Here is a 16,731-nt window from a genome sequence, read left to right as displayed (position 1 = left end):
AGCTATGTCAGACCTCATTACCAGAGACAGCTTGACAAGGTCTTTCACATTATTCAAAAAAGGCGCACTTGCCAAAGCCGTAGTGAAGGCCACACTGCATAACAAATCTCACCCCGCTCAGTTGAGGCTTGTAGTTTTGCTGACAGTTTTTCTCAATAAATTACATAAATAATCTCTGGCTAGCAAGCCTCTAATAGTACCCTCAGGAATTCAGTGACCCATCGTGTGTAAGAAATACTGCCTGTCATGTTTACAAACATATGAGGTTTTCTTTTTACGTGATGACCACTACAGAAATTATACTGATTTTAACTGTACCAATTTTGAAAGTTTCTCTGTTAGTTTAACAGAATGAATCCTGCAATTCAAATAACACCATTTTCTAGGAAAGGACAGCGCATCGAAGGAGTTATATGGACTGAATTATAAGATCTTCTAGTTAGCAAATTTTTCTTCCCTTCCTTTCCTGTCATAGATGAGGGGTACGCAGATAGCGGGATGCAACACATAAGCACATATACAAATGCCAGCAGGAGCTCATTGGATCACAATATGAACATTACCCGTATTACCACACTTTTCATGCAGAAATACCATCCAAGGTGATTTGGGCAGTGTTTCAAGCCTAAGTGCCTAACCTAAGAGTACAAGGAATATTATTCAAGGGGAAGCATATTGGCACATCTTATTCAGCAACAGTCCAGTATAGTGGATACGTGCTGAAGCCTCAAGCACAATATCCACTTTCCCCAGAGACCTTACAATGAAAGTTCTGCTATAATTTATCCTTCAACTCCTTTGCTTCAGTGCACAGAAAGGAGAGATTATACAAACAATTGTTTAAATAGAAATAACAACTACAACTCTTCCAGGAGAAGAGGTAAAGCAGGCAGGGAAAGCAAATGTTCTACAAGGACACTGAGAGCAAACACCGGGAAGCATGGCTCTGCGATCGTCAGTCATGTATGTACAGGTTGTGTGAGACAACCCAACACCTGGAGTTGAATAGCAAACCAATCTGTGCTAAGGACAGGTGACATACCAACAGCATGAGAACACTAAAATACAAATGTATACAGTGTGAAAGCAGTTTAAGGACACAAACTACCGTCACACCCTGGATACTATGTCACCAAACTACAGACAGAAGACCTGAAAGCCAAGGAAGGGATGGAAAAAAGGTCAAGGAGGAGGAGAAAGTTCCAGTGCCTGCCACTTTGCACCAAAACCTTCAGTACAGGACAGTGCCTCTCAGAGCCTCTGGCCCTTATGGAAGCTGTGTTAACTGGGGACTAGGGAGCTTGCACTGGTAACAAGAGAAAACATAACCCCAGGCACAGTGCTGCAGAACGTCATCAGCTTTTCCTCTGGAAGCTCCAGCAAAGTTTTTGTACCTTCTACCATCACTGTTTTTCACCTACATTGTGCAAGGCTCAGGATACAAATGTGTGTCTAGGCAAACACAGGCCCTCAGTACATCTCAAATATTCTTTTCTTCTTTCATCTTTACTTCTTCAGAGGCATATGTAAAGCTCCAAGTGTTGTGCTAATACATGTTACTGATCACAAGAATGCTCACAAAGTGGTGTGATGAAAGAGATAGAGAGATGCACTGGTATGTCAAAGAGAGACAAGTTTGAAGGGAAAGAAACCCTTAAGGAAAATAGAAACAAGTCAGATTCACTCTTTTGTGAAGACCTCTGTTCCTGCGGGCCAAAACCCATGGCACAGCATCATAGTTTTTTCTCCAGCACAGCCCGCTGTTTCAAAACAAGTGATTTGATCTCATATTTATTTAGAATATAGAGTTAGCAGTAACAAGCAAATAAAAACCAAACCTGAATACCACAAGCTGATCATCACTATTTCTACATCATGGCAACCTATACCAAACCAAAGTAAAACATACCAAAGACCAGCCTGGGAACCTTGGACAAAAGCAGTAAGCTAAGTTTTGAACAATGATCACAGTTGCATGGATTATACAGAACTGAGGGAAGAAAATAGATGGTGATTTCCTAACCACAGTCTGTTCAACAGAGTTTTCCCCACAGAAGTTAATTTCACTCAGTAAAAGATACATAAAATCATTATCTACTCCTATATTTAAAACTTGAAACAAGGTGCCATGAAGACAGATGAGGCAAATCATCCATATACAATTAGGTATATGGATGGAAAAGAAAAGCGCTCATGTCTTCTTTCTCATATGAGGTTAGCAAGGGGGGGCAGTGGAAGGGCAGGAGTCTTCCCCAGCTATCTGTTGAAATTCAGAGACCAAATCCCAAGGCAGACATCTGCAAACGGGAACCTCTGCATAAACAGTCCTGTTTTGTTCTTGATCTGATGTCAACTCAGAGCACGACCATCCTCTTCCCCTTATTAGTAAGGGAGATTAAGAAAGTGCTTTATAAGGCAAGTGATATTGCTAATATCAAGTTGCCTTAAAGACTGAAAACTTCTTAGCTATTGGCAATTTACAATTAAACTGCCTTGCTGACTATTGCCCGTGAAAAACCCCAACTGGCTTCTGATTCTCACTTTGACATCTTCTTTCCTACTGCTGTAAACAACAGCCGCACTGGTTTTACATAAAATTTATAATTTTCACTCCTGGTTTCCAAAGATTCATGCTACTCTACAACATTTATCCATAGTTCATCAATGTAAATCACTAGAACTAAGCAAGTAAGATTCAGATTTCAGTTCAGGGGGAGCCACCTGTTTTGTGTTAGGGCAAGACTTGATTCACTTGTGGGGTTTTCAGATATTTTTTATTTGTTCTTAGTTACCACTGTCAAAATACAGAAAGAGAAGGATCCAAAAAATCACTCAATTACTTTTAAGACTGGGTTTACTCAATGCTGGGTTCAGCAAACGTTTGCCAAATGATGAGAGATGTTAGCATCAGCAGGGAACGTTTCCTTTCTTGGCTTGTATATGCCAAAGGCAGCAGTCACCAAATTAGGACTACGGATGGGTCCTGAAGGAACGATTTAGGACTGGTGTCAGTAGCAGCTATCTATTAGGACAGAGACTAAGTTGGTAGGTTCACTGAGATAGAAAAAGTATAGAAGTGAGCTTGAAAGGGTGCAGCTGGCTACACCTGCACCCGAGGTAGACAGAAACAAGCAAGAGCAGGACTAAGTCAGGGGACCCTGCCACCAGTGAGGGTGCACGCACAAGGTGGGACAGCTACTTGCGCCTTCAATGGGGAAGGGCTCATAGCCACAAGGCGAGGTTTGGATAAGCCAAAGCCATGGCACTACAACTAGTGCAGCCCCTATAGATCACTGCCTGACTAGATGTAGCTCTAGAATCAACTGCTGGATTTAAGGCACATTTCCAGTCAGCAGCAACTGTCTTACAAAACAGAATATTCTAACAGATGGATAATGAGGTTAAATGTCAGGGCTTCCTAATTACTAACTCCATCTCCAATAAAGACTTGTGCAATCTTATCTAATCACTGCGTCTCTCACTTCACCCATCTGTAAACAGAACTAGCAGCCCAACCTACTTTGCAGGATGTTGAAAGGCTAGCATCTAAAATGCTTTACGCATTTTGGATTTTTTTTTTTTTAAGTGCTATATAGGTTAAGAGGTTTGTTTATTTCTAGACTTATCTCCTATTTATGCCTTTTAAAGTATACATACTTTACATGACAAAAAAACCCCAAAGCTATAAATACACCACCAGAAACCACCACCAAGAATTTAAAATGGGTTGTGACTTTGCCAATCATAAGTAAGCAAACTCACGTTTAAATTTCCTGATGACATTTCCTGCACATAGTTTCTTCTACCGGGTTTATCTAGCAACAATCCTAAATAAGGAACTTCGCACTATCAAAAATCCCTACCACACCACGCTGTTCACTGCATAATTATAGGGCAAAGCAGGAATTCAGGTAGAGGAGAAATTCGTTAATTATTTCACCTGACTAACAGTATGCAGAAGGATTAGTCATTGCCAGATAGACATGTTTCCTTTTACTTAAGAGAGCAGCAACCCTCAGTTCTCCCCATCACAGTCATTACCCACTTACAATGGTAACTGTGTATCTTACAGGAATCTAAACCATTCCAAAAAAAAGCATTAAACCAGCTCGCAGGCGTAATTTCAGAAAACAGACAAAAATTAAACAAAATGTTTACTGACACCGAGGAATTCTCAGCCCCCTATACTGCACGTACCACCAAAACGTTCCTCTGGAACACTGTGATGCCCCTACTCCGGAAAAGGTTAAAGAATCTTTCAACTGAAAGGGCTGCAGAAAACTGCACTAGGGAGCATTATAATGGGTCTTTCTCTGGAAGCAAAGCAACTGTGAATCAGCAAGAAACATGAAAAAACAAGCAAGAAACCCCACCACATCCATCCTCAGAAAAGAACCAACATGCTTTTTTTCTCTCACATTACTAATTATTGACATCAACATATTCCATCCACTCTTTTTAGAGCCCTTGTATTTGCTCCACTATGAGTAAAAACTCAACCAACATTGACAACACTGGAGGTTTTGTAAGGGAGAGCTGCAACGAGGAAAGCGCAATGGCAGATGCATAGAAGCAAAGTAAAAATTTTAAAAATCTGAACCATACTTTTTCCAAAGCCTAGCAAGGGATTGGAAGCACATGCTTCCAAAAAAGACTTGATTCGGACTTTATTCGGTACTAGTAGCTCTATCACAAACCCTCTTAGGAACTCTAAGCATGTCTCCATACTAGCATGTCCTAAAACCCACACAATTGGACCTTTCCTGCTCTTCCTTAATATTCAAACTACAACATTCACATAAGTTTGGTCTATAAATTTTCAAAAGAACAAGCAGCTAAAGACATCAAATGGAGTGAAGTAGACAGCAATCTCTGGCAGACTACAGCAAGAGTAATCTAAAAAGTCAGGCTAAGACCCTTCAGGAGGGAGACAGAGACGCAAACCACTGAGCTAGCATCAACTATTTTTCAAGTAAAATTCCTTCCTAGCATCCCCCAGTGCCTCTGCTTGTCACTCCAGGAATTACCCCAACCCACCCATCCAGACACTCACAGCAAAACTCTGCAGCTGCTCATAGCTCTCTCTGCTACCAAACTAATAATAGTCTCCAGGAAGCAAGGTTCTAATAAGGCCATTCAATAATGTCCTGATGAAATGTGAGATCAGCTCCAGACCACTATTAAAATATAGGAATTTTCCATATTTAAAAGAAGAACCGAAGGACAGGGATGGGGGGGGGGGGGGGGAGGGGAAGAATTCTATGATGAACACCATTCTTACTCATAAAAATAACTCTCTTGACACTTAAAGAGACAAATACTCTTCACAAAGATTTACTGTCAAGCCTGAGACATCAAGAGCATACAATCCCTTTTGTCTGCTCACAAACTTTCAAAATCCTAAATGCAAGGAAATCATAGCTATTACACAGGAACTAAAAGCATACACAGAGAGCTTTGTTTATAAAAGGACTGAAATTTAAACAAATGTTAATAGAATTGTTTGGGTTTTGTTTGATGCTTTTGGGGCATCAGGTTTTTGTTTCAGGAGAGGCTTTGCTTGTTTATTTCTGTTACACACTGCTTACAAACACTGTCAAGTTCCATTTAGAGAAACTCTTCTCTGTACCAGAGAAAAGTGGGGGAGGAGGAGCTATCAGATTAATTGCCAATGTGGTCCAGTTGCTTTCTCCATCCAAAACAAGACTGACTTTTCTTGACTGACATCTTAATTCCTACTTGTATGTTAAAATGCATCGATAGTAATAACACCAAACTAATTTTCAAGAAGGTATCAAAGTCATCTTCCTTGTAAACACTTTAATTTAAAGAACTACAAACAAAAGGTACAATGAGGGAAAACTCAATTAAGCAAGCCTTGCAATAACTTTACAAATCCGAAATGGATTTCAGTAGTATCCACAGAGCATTACACTAATGTCAGCATACCTAAGGTTTTTTCCATATGTAGATACCTCCTATAAAAAAAGTGAATGACGGTATGCTATAAACCTTGGAAAAGTCAAACCGGTGACTTAAATTTCCACTTGGATACTCTGCATGGCAAGGGTAGAACAGCTGCTTTCTGAGTTCATTCTGCCATGCTCTCCATACTAAGACATCTAAAACATGTCTGTAAGAGAACACAGCAATACAGATTCTACATAAAGCTAATTTACTTGAAGAGGATGAAAACAAATTTAGAACTACTGCTCAGTTCAAATGATGACTACAGAAAAAGAGCAGTGGGAGCAGTCAGGACTGATGTACAACACCTCTCTGTGACATTTCAGTATTTGTTGAAATGCTTTATAGATAAATGTCCCCAAGTTTGAGACAATAGCTTAAATAGTGACAGAAAGATACAAAGTGATGGTCTTGTCCAAAGCTGCTCCCAAAGTCACTTCTCTAGACACAGCTTACTCTTTTGTACATACCATAAAATCATCCATGTATATGAAAAGACAGAACTTTTTTGCTTTATGTGAAGAAGCTTGGGATGAAGATGTCATCACTGCATGAATTTAATGCACTTGTTTGCCGCTTAGTGTCTAGTTAGCGCAAATAAAAAGCTCTATCACTACAAGTTTGGGGTTTTTTTCAGGTTACATTACAGAAGACTAAAATCAGTTAGTTACAAGAGGAGTAAGAAGTGATCACCACAGGCAAGATGCAGAGGGGAAATGTAAATTGTACGTGCCTGCCTCCAGATAAAGTTGTATAGAAGTTGTATAAAAGAGGATAATTTCACCCCTCTAATTTCACTAATCTTGCAGACATGAAACCATGTCCCCTACAGAAAGATCCTCAGGACTGAGCAACCTAAAGCAGCGATTAAAAAAAAGCCCTATATATAACACAAATAATGTTGCACCAACATAAGATATTTTTGCAACTAAAAAAGAATTCATACCTAAGACACATTCCAATAACAGACATATGAAAGTCGTTAACGGAGAGCAGGAAGGGAAGTAAATTTTCCAGATAAGACGAAAAATCATTTTTGCTGAGTCTCAAAGCTACATTTTCAAAATAATATTTGTGTCTAGGACAGTAGCTTGAAGGACTTACAGTTCTTAAATACACACCTTCAAAATCATTTTCTGTTAGGTCAATCATCATTATTGCTAGATATAAACACAACCCTTCTCATGGGTCACCCAAGCTGATAGCCATTAGATCTCAGACCTCCAAGACAGCATTTCCAGTCACCAACTCCCTCAGAACAGGTTACACTACTTGAGCACTACCTGGAGATAACGGCCACCAGTCCTCAGGTGATTGGGCTCTGCAACAGATGGATGAGTCTCTCCAAGCCAGATAACACATTTCAGTTCTTCTTAAACCATAGTATTCTGTCTTATCTAGGTTCAAATCTCCTTCAGTTTTGCTCTAGGTCCTCAGCAAAGTTCATCTGAACACAGGACTAAGTTCCTACACATGAGATTCAGGGGTGTAACACAGACGTTTCCTTAGTTCATTATATTAATCACAAAAACATGAGCTGAATGTCTGGAGCTCAGCCCCATTCCTCCATCAAGCTTAGCAAAAGACTGCAGCAAGACAAGAGAAACAGGTGCCACCAATAATTTTTCATGCTTGACTAGTTAGTTCCCTACCCCTCAAGGAAGGCAGCCTTCCCCCTCAGGTGCCCTACAGAATGAGCAGTAACGGTGCTGGTAGACACACAGATGTGTTCCGTTTAAAAAAAAAAAAAAGAAAGAAAGAAAAAAAAAAAGAACAGAGGAGTGTTTTACTTCAGAAGTAAAAGAATCTGAAAAGAAATACCAAAGATATAATACATCCACATAGTTTTATTTCTTTTAGCAAAGGTGCTGAATCTGCTGGAACAGGAGAAAAACTGGGCAAGAGGCACAACAGAAATTTGAAACTGCGCTTTGAAACGACTGAAAGCATAAAGGAAAATGAGGCACAATAAAAGTACAGTAATATTACCACAGAGCAAGAGTGTTTAAGAGCAGACTAGAAGGAAGTCCGCTTTGTTCCAGAAAAGCTTGCAGGCTGAAGAGTTGAACGGATAAAAGCTTTGGAGAAATGGTCATTCGGCTTGTAACTGAGATTGTCAATTGGACCAGGCCTTTTTGACAGAGAGCAGTACAACCTGATATTTTAACAGGTAAAAAGTATTGACAACGTAAATTACACTGTTTTGTTCTCAGAGCGCTGATGTGTTTCAAAGGCCAAAACTATGCAGTATTCAGTGTGTTAATCCCCATAACAGGTTTCTAAGAACAGTGAGACCCACTGCCAAAACAGTATTTCAGAAAGTTTTTCTCAAGTCCCTGGTGACCTGGCAGCGTGTTCCCTCCACCTGTTTGCACTATAGTTTTTTTTTTTAAGCAGCAGCATTTTCTAAGCAATCATATTTTCATTTAAATCTGCTACATTTCCTTAGCACTTCCTTTGTTCCTTCATATCTACATTCAAATATTATTAATATTTTTCAATGCATGCAACTCTTTCCAAGCATGCAATTGACAAAAATCACAGGTTAAGACAAACAAGCAAAAATAAGGTACTCTCCTGATTGGGAAGAGGGCCCAACTTCTGATATTTGATACACTACAGTCTAATTTTTCTTAAGGCAGAAACGCTGCAAGTGCAACACATGCTTCAGACTTCACCACAAATCCATTTACCACTTCTAAGCCCACATGAATCAGCCTAATGGAGAAAAAGGACAAATTTCAAAGCTACAAAACACTCAGTGGCTGAAAACCTCCTCCTGGACACAACACGTGCTACAATGTCCTCCAAGGCTCAGATCTGACAGTCCTGCTCAGTTTCATCCTGGATACTCAATTTTCCTTGCCAAATTAAACATTTTTTGTCCCTCTCCAAGGACATGCAGTCCCAACCAGCCAGGTGTATACACAAAAGCTGGAAAGAACGAAGGGAAGCTGTAACCACCAGCTCTATTGAGAGGCAAAGCTTTCTCTCTGACCTACCTAAAGTGCTGATAACCCCCACCTGCCCAGCCCTCTCAACTAAAGTGGCAACAACAGGACGTTTATTCAAAGGTGTGGGCAATAGTAAAACCACAGTCTGTTTAATAACACCGTGATTTTCCATCTCTGCAGATTATTCTGTCCTCCCACTGCTCCTTTCCCACAGTGGACAATCCCAGCACAACTGATTTACAGGAACTTCTGATTTGGCCTTGGCCTGCAATGGCCACATTGCTTCTCAGGGCCTGGATGTTTTCTCTCTATTTTTATCCTGGATGATGAGCAAACATAGAGGAGGGAAAAGAAAAACAAGGGGAGGAACAGAAAGTGAGCAGAAGTAGTAAAAGGCATTCACAAAGAACAGGGTGGATGCAAGAAGCTCCCTCCATCAGTATGGAAAGATGACAACATGGCATTCAGGTTGCCAGCCAAAAAGTGCCAAAATGTCTGTTTAGACAAACAATTTGAGGATAGGATAAGCACAGCCACAGAATACTCTTTCCAGTATCTTCTTTCCCAGTGAGATACCTAAGCATGCATTTTGGATAGCAGGCATACATGTACTGCAGACATATATGTGGCATTTTAAATTGCAGCGACTGTAGCTGCCTTCTCTTCCATCAAAGTTACACCCAGAGGGCACAGCCTCCACAGGAGCTACTGGGATGGAGCATATGTGCCTATCTCAGCTCATTGCAAAATGTGATGGGTTAGGTTAAACTTGGCAAGGAAGATGGGTTTGACTAAGTAACAAGAAAGATTCTGGGTAATGATTAAGGCTGAAAACTGCAGTGGGTGGCAGCAGCCACTAGCAGAGAGAGATGTTAATTCCCCAAACAGTAGTTTCTTAAACTATTCTGCCAATATGTGCCCAAGCTCATTTGACCATATATTTTACACTTAATAGATATTCCAGGAAAGCATTCAGCTGCTCAGAGTGTCTTAATTTGCCAACTCAAAAACATGACAACTTTTAAAAGATGATTAAAACACTGAGCATGTCATAACATCTCAAGAACAACTGTCATAAAACAACAGAAAATCTGGTCTGGAAACTCAGAAAAGTGATATTAAAACCAAAAGGAAACCCCATCAAACATAAGCAAGTCATAAAAATTGTCTCAAAAAGCCACAACCCACCCTATCAAAACATTAAGCATGTTGCCAAGATTCACACTCTGTGGACTATCTCCCTCAAACAGCCATGCCTCTGGGTTTTAAGTTAACGTTAATTAACATGTTAAGTGCCGTGGTAGTGACTGAAGCTGGCACCGTAAAAAAAAAAAAAAAAAAAAGGCACCGAGGTCTATAACTATATACATTAATTACGTAATGTTAAAAACAGCCTGGGAGGGGAAGAACTGGGATGCAGTTCTTCTGTGCAATTCCAAAACGTGTTTCCAAGTGCTTCCTGTTCAGAGCATCTCCCCTTGCTGTACATCAGGAAAACACAGCACCCCAGAGCGGGTTGTCTCCCCTCCCTGCCCTCTCTGAAAAAAGTCTGTACTGATCAGAAGGAGATATTGTGCCTCACTAAAGACTATGAAGTTGATTTTAGACTGACAGGAGAGCTCATATTGGTGTCATAAGCTCTGCTTGTTAAAATTTGTAACCTTTTGGCAACACAGAGCTGGCAAGCATAGGATAATTTTAGGGACTGCATACACCTGCAGCCATCACAGTGGGTCTAATTTTTCTTTATTCAATTGCAAGCAGGTGTTCGGACTTTACAGGCTGTAGGGCAAACACATCCTTTTTTCCAACTCCTTAAGATGAATTCACATTCCATAATATTCAATATTACTTTTCTAAAAGGTCTGTCATTAAAAAAAGTATAATATCAGGAAAAAAGATTTCCAACGTAATCTACCAAACAACTCCTCTAAAACTTACAAACCACTCTAATTATTTCTATTGTTTCTGTGCTGAAGACTGACAATGACACTAATCTCTGATGTCCTCTTTAATGATTTATGGAAAATATGTGCTTTTTCAGCTTTAGATAAACTGTGTAAGCAGTGATTAAAAGACAGAATCACTTAATTCACCAACAGCCTGTCACATCTCTTATCACTGAGAAAATCCATCTACATTCCTATTTTCTGAAACCACATCTTCCAGTTCACTAGCACAATGGTCCACTTTTAACACAGAACAAAAATGAACAGCGGAACATCCACAGGACAAAGAAGGTAATGGAGCTAGTTAGTAATCCACGCTGAAAAGACATGATTCAAGATGACAAACTGGCATCCTCCACAGAACGAGCTTGACACTTTTTATAGCTACTGACACAGTAATGAATGCTTTACTTGGGGTGGAGCTAAAAGCCATGTTCTGCAGCATATCTTCTCAAAAGAAAGCACTTCCCTGATCCTTATACAGAAGCAACTTTATCTACAAGCAGAAAAAAGGTACTTAGTTAATTATGCCCTACCTGTGGCAATTATCTTGAAGGGAAAAGCAATGTTCTATTATGTTATTATAAGCAGTCCTTTCTTAAGGGAAAGCCGTATCAGCTGTGCCCTAAAGTACCTGTTTGCCTTAGTTGTCTGATGTTTCCATTATTAAGCTGAATTCCAATAGAAGGGGTTTTTTAAAAGGTATATACTGCTCAGCAGCCTTTGCAGTACAGGATCTAGCGCTGTGCTAGCAGTAATTTTTATCTAACTGTGCCCTACCAGAGTATGTTTCAAATTTAAGTCTCAGACTGTTCACTTAGAGCTTTTATTTACTTATTATTATCATACCTAAAGCATGTCTTATAACAGAAATAGGGCTCATTTTTGAGGTACTAATTGAAAACTAAATCAGCTATCTAAAATGCTACATGTGAAGCTTTATTAATTCACAGCTCTCACCAAAATCAAGGGAAAGTAATCAAAGATATAGTCCTAACTAATCACTGCTGATTTAGGAAACTTGGCACACAACTTCAACTAAGGTCCTCATGCAGTATTTCCCTCTCCCCGCTCCTTGGTAAGAATGGCATTAGTTTTCACTCAGCCTTTGGATTCTTTCTAAATCTTTAGTGATTGTCCATTTCTTTTCTAGAAGTTATTATGAGTGCTATATGAACTGTTTTACCTTACTTTTTTTTACATGTACCAGAGTGTCAGTAGAACAACATTTTTGTTGCAGAAAATTCCTAAGACTGTGTGCCGCCATACATGATATGTTCAGCTAAGCTGTTTCGTAAGTGCAGATTATACTAAGGAAAACCTTAAAAAATGGACAATCAGTGCTTAAGAAAAAAAGTACTGTGGCCCAAGTGATCTGAGTGGCCTTTATGCTTTGTTATTATGTGGATTACAACAGTCTTTACGGTTACATAATAATATCCACACCAGGTCAGAACAAAAGCCTGCCTAGACCAGTATCTGAGTGATCAACCACCACCACACACTAAGAGAACTGGCCAAGAAAAAGAATAGGGGTTTGGGCAACTCAAACATCAGTCTGGGTCTTGGGTTTAGATTAGGTTCAGTCCACTTTGTTAGAAGAAAGACTTAACCTCTTCTACTAGGTCAGAAATAGGATTGGGAATGGCTTTATTCCAATTGCCAAGAGGATTTCCTGTCTGCTGAACTTCTTGATGGCAGACTTGGAAAGAACCATTGACTAATAACACTTCAGAGAACAGGAATGAGAATTCACTCTTTTTTTTTTTGTACAAGTGCAAAAATACTCCCTGGAATAAACCAGCATTCTTCAGTAACTCTCTATTTTCCAACAAAAATAGCAGTAAGAAATAGTCACCAGAAGCCTGAGCACATGGAGCTGCCTGCAGAGACCAGCACTAGGTAGCAAGGATGTCTGTTTTCCTCCCCTGCTGCACCAAATACAAAGGCCAAGACTTGACAGAACTGAGCTCACAACCCAAAACCTCAGGGTATAGGAGGAATGTTCCTGCTTTCAGCCAAAATAGCGCTGGGTAGAAAGTTTCTCAGGGTGCAAGTGGAGGAAGGTGGCTGCTCTGCATTCCAGCACAAGTGATGAAAGTAGCTGAATACTGTGGTGCCACGTGGCAGTAGATGGTCCTGACCTGACGAAACGCTTTATGATGCATTTTAGCTGTGCAGAGCACTCTTCCCTATCAAACTTTGTCCACTGCATACAGATCACCCATTGGAAAGCCTCTTAGGGAATTGTTTTCCCAGCTTCTCTATCTTCTGTCTTCACCAGCACATTACAAAGTCACTGTACGTGGCCCAAATTAATTCTGCTCAGATCTGTGCCTAAATCCAAGAATGGGGAGTCTCTCTCTGTTTTCAGGCATATGGGGCAGCTCTAAGCACACACTCACAGGTACCCTTTGCAAACCACCCTGAGGTCCCATAAAAAGTGGCAGCTCCTGCTGTACAATTACAAAAAAGTCTTGCCTCGAAAAAAATACCTTCAAAAAACCCAAACAAATCTCATACATCAAGAGCCCAAGAAATGGACCAACACAGGGAGAAGAATTCAGAAGCAAATATATAGTATTTATCCAGCGTATTCTTTAGTTTTCAACAATTTGCGCCTCAGAGATTTTAAGAACTAAATCCCTCATAATCCTTCCACGTTTCAGAATAAGGATTCTGCCATCAGGCACTTTTAAATTCAGTTTCTCTCAACAGAGGAATAACTAACTTCATCCAGAAGTTATTTATAAACTATTTTGACCCTCACTTGTTTAACTGAATTGGAATCCACTAAGAAATATTGCATTTCTATTTTAAAAGGCATATGTACATACTGTTTGTATTTACTGATCACTAACAGTGGGAAAAAAAATTGTCTTTTTGTATTCCTTTTAAACATATTTAATCATCATAAGAAAATAAAGAGATACCTATTGTTTATTTCTTCTTCCAATATTTAGCTTCAACTAGACAACTCAGTGATTCAAACCATTACACAGGAAACGAGACAGCTTTGAGTCAGTCTTGTTTATCTTTCTATCAGATTCTTGAAACTTGAAAGTATAAAGATACACTTGAAGTAGCTTCATATTGGAAAGTCAACAATTTAAGAATGCAAAAGATCCTTCTTTTTTCATCATCTTTGTTTTTTAAGCAGCATAGTCCTGCACTAACAAAAATAATTCTGAGTTTTAGGTGGAAAATACAGTCCCACACAAATGAGGAGACAGATGGAAAGGTGCCAAAGAGAGGATCCACATCATCTTACTGGTTTGTCCTGCGAGACACTGACGACTCTTGTGATTAGAGGGAGTGAAAGCAGTATCTTCTTCACACCTCTCAAGACATAGCCCAGTGCAGGCAGCAGCAAAGTCATTTACAAGGCTGTCCGTTAAGCAGGAAGCAGGATCTATTCAATCACATCAGTTATTCACACCTAAAGAATCCTCACAACATTTCTTGTAAGTCACTGCTTTACAAGTGAAATAAGGAAAGTGCTAAGGGAGGGCAGCACAGGCGGTCTCTCTTGCAGGCACTTCATTTCCCACAAATTCAAGAATAGTGTGCCTACTACACTTTACATTTTATAGCCCATTCAGAAAAGCTTATTATGCTCACATATCAACTAAACCAGATGTAAATTTCAAAATTTACCTGGTTCTAGAAACAGAGAAATACTTAAGCTACTATTAAGATGGCAATTTTTGTTCAAAAGCCTAAAACAATTTTCCAAAAACTGTAATAAACAGTTGTCTGAGTCAGTCATCTAAGCTTTTGAAATGCCCTGCTTTATCATCACATTCTCTAGATTGCAGCAAGCCAGTCTTTGTGCAGAAAATGCCGTTTTGACAGAGAAGAATAGCTAGCTCTGTGTCTAGACCCCTTCTCGAGCTTGGTTTTGGGAACAAATATTAACCCCGTCTGGTTTCCTGACAGCAAATGAATCAGGTTCCTCAAAAGTTTTACATGCCAATGTTTTTTTTTGGAAAACACAAGGAGGGACAATACCCAAACCACTGGGGTTTTAATGGGTTTTAACTCCTCCTTCAGTTTCCTTACGTTCAATTTGTCTGTTAACGCCTTTTGAACAGTGACACTGCTTCACCAGAGGCAAAGGAAGAGGGCTAGGCTCCAAACCTGTCATGCAGGGCACTCCAAAGAGGTGAGACAATTGCCAAAACCTGAAATGTATAAGGCAGGATCTATTCTGTTTCCACTTCCCAAATAAGTATGCTGAAGCACACACAGATTGTTGGAATAAAGTAGAGCACCTAAACTCAAGAAGAAACTTTCTGACTGTCATCTCTGAAAAGAAGAAATTGCTTGGACCCGAACAGTAGGCAGAATCTCAGATAGCTTCTCTAAATATTTCTCACGGGGTAGCCTCAAGTGTTTCATCACACACTCTCTGGTGGCCAGGTGGCTCTGCCTGGCACGCTGATTCCCTTGGCTCCCACCACGCACAGCTAAGCACGCAGAGTGCTGTGCACCAAGCCAAAGTCATCAGCGCAGGATTCTGCTGTGGACAGGAGGCTCGCACAAGTTAAGGCTTTCCTCACCACCATCAGCTCCATGCTTTCAAATTAAGTTCTGTATAAGCAACCACACATGAGAAACCGAGGGCTTGGGGCAGTTGCAAAAACACTGTCTGGAAGCCTGTGGAATTGAAACAAAGTAGAATAATTTCCCTCTACCCTTCTTATCCAAGTTTAAGGACATTTTTTTTACTTTGCACTCCAAGCAAGGACAATTTATACTGATGCTTCAAGTCACAGATTTCAAATAATCATCAAGGAACGCTGTTTGCAGTAACTGAGTATTAACTAGTAAAGAACAAGGATTACAAATAAGTGAAATTTGATATGGTGTTTTCTACCTTTCTTTACCCTGGCACATCAAACCAAGACAAAACCAGGAAAGAATGTTTATTTGCAGAAAATTAGCCATCTCAGTTTTTAAAACCCTCACCATATCCAGGGAAGCCACCCTGCTTGTACCATTGGCCAAATCCCCCTCTGTTCACTTTAAATGAATACCTTAGAAGCCTGGTTCCCTGCCTTCAGAAGTTGTCCACAATACCAAAGATGCAGTACACTTTTGAGAACACAGTGCCAGAGTGCTGCAATAGTGTTTTATTTGAATAATTGGTAGAGTCAATCATCCTAATAGATATTTAGGGACTACACTACTCTATCTTAAGTTAAAAGGAAGAAATTCTATGACCACACTACTACATTAAAAACATACATTATCATAATCATTCAAGGAAAATTACATGATTCAAAAACATATATTCAGTGAGTAAAATGCAAAATGAAAATCCACCACATTTAAAGAGGCCAAAGACACAGAACTCGTAACTAGTGCTGTCAACACGGAACTGTAAGTCCAGTAATTCCTGAACATACTTAAAATTGTGACAAAGGGGTATTTTCAGCAGCCTCTTCACAGTCTACAAACGTACATACACGTACATAGTCATGTTGAGGTCTGCAATACACAGACACTCAGCTTGCAACGCGCCGGCAAAACTTGAAAGCGAGTCCCCTCAGAGGATTTAACATCGTAGCTCGCTTCGGGTTTGGTACCGCCGAACACATAAACCAGGCCCGGCCCAGAGACCGGGCACACGCAAGCGGGGGGGGAGGTAACCGGAGCGGCGCTGCCGCCGCTATCCCTCATCCCCTCTCCCGGACGAGGAGCTACAGAGGTCCTACGTCTCCAAAGCGGCTGATGGGGGACCCAAGCGAGAGGCCGGAGAAAGCCAGTGCGAAACCCACCGCAACAAAAGCAAGTGCCGCCAGCTCAAAGGCAAAACCACTCGGCACCGGGCGAGCGGTTGCAAACGCCGGGCCCCG

General features: G+C 40.3%; 1 protein-coding gene across 1 annotated transcript in view; it reads right to left on the bottom strand.

The window, feature by feature from the left end:
* Positions 1-16,731, bottom strand: part of ARHGAP10 (Rho GTPase activating protein 10) — a 148,651-nt gene that overhangs the window by 131,598 nt on the left and 322 nt on the right. The window lies entirely within an intron of this gene.

The sequence above is a fragment of the Eurypyga helias genome, unplaced genomic scaffold, assembly GCF_000690775.1.
Source record: "Eurypyga helias isolate BGI_N326 unplaced genomic scaffold, ASM69077v1 scaffold5990, whole genome shotgun sequence".
Classification (NCBI taxonomy): Eukaryota; Metazoa; Chordata; class Aves; order Eurypygiformes; family Eurypygidae; genus Eurypyga; species Eurypyga helias.
This window is presented reverse-complemented; position numbering and strand designations above follow the sequence as displayed.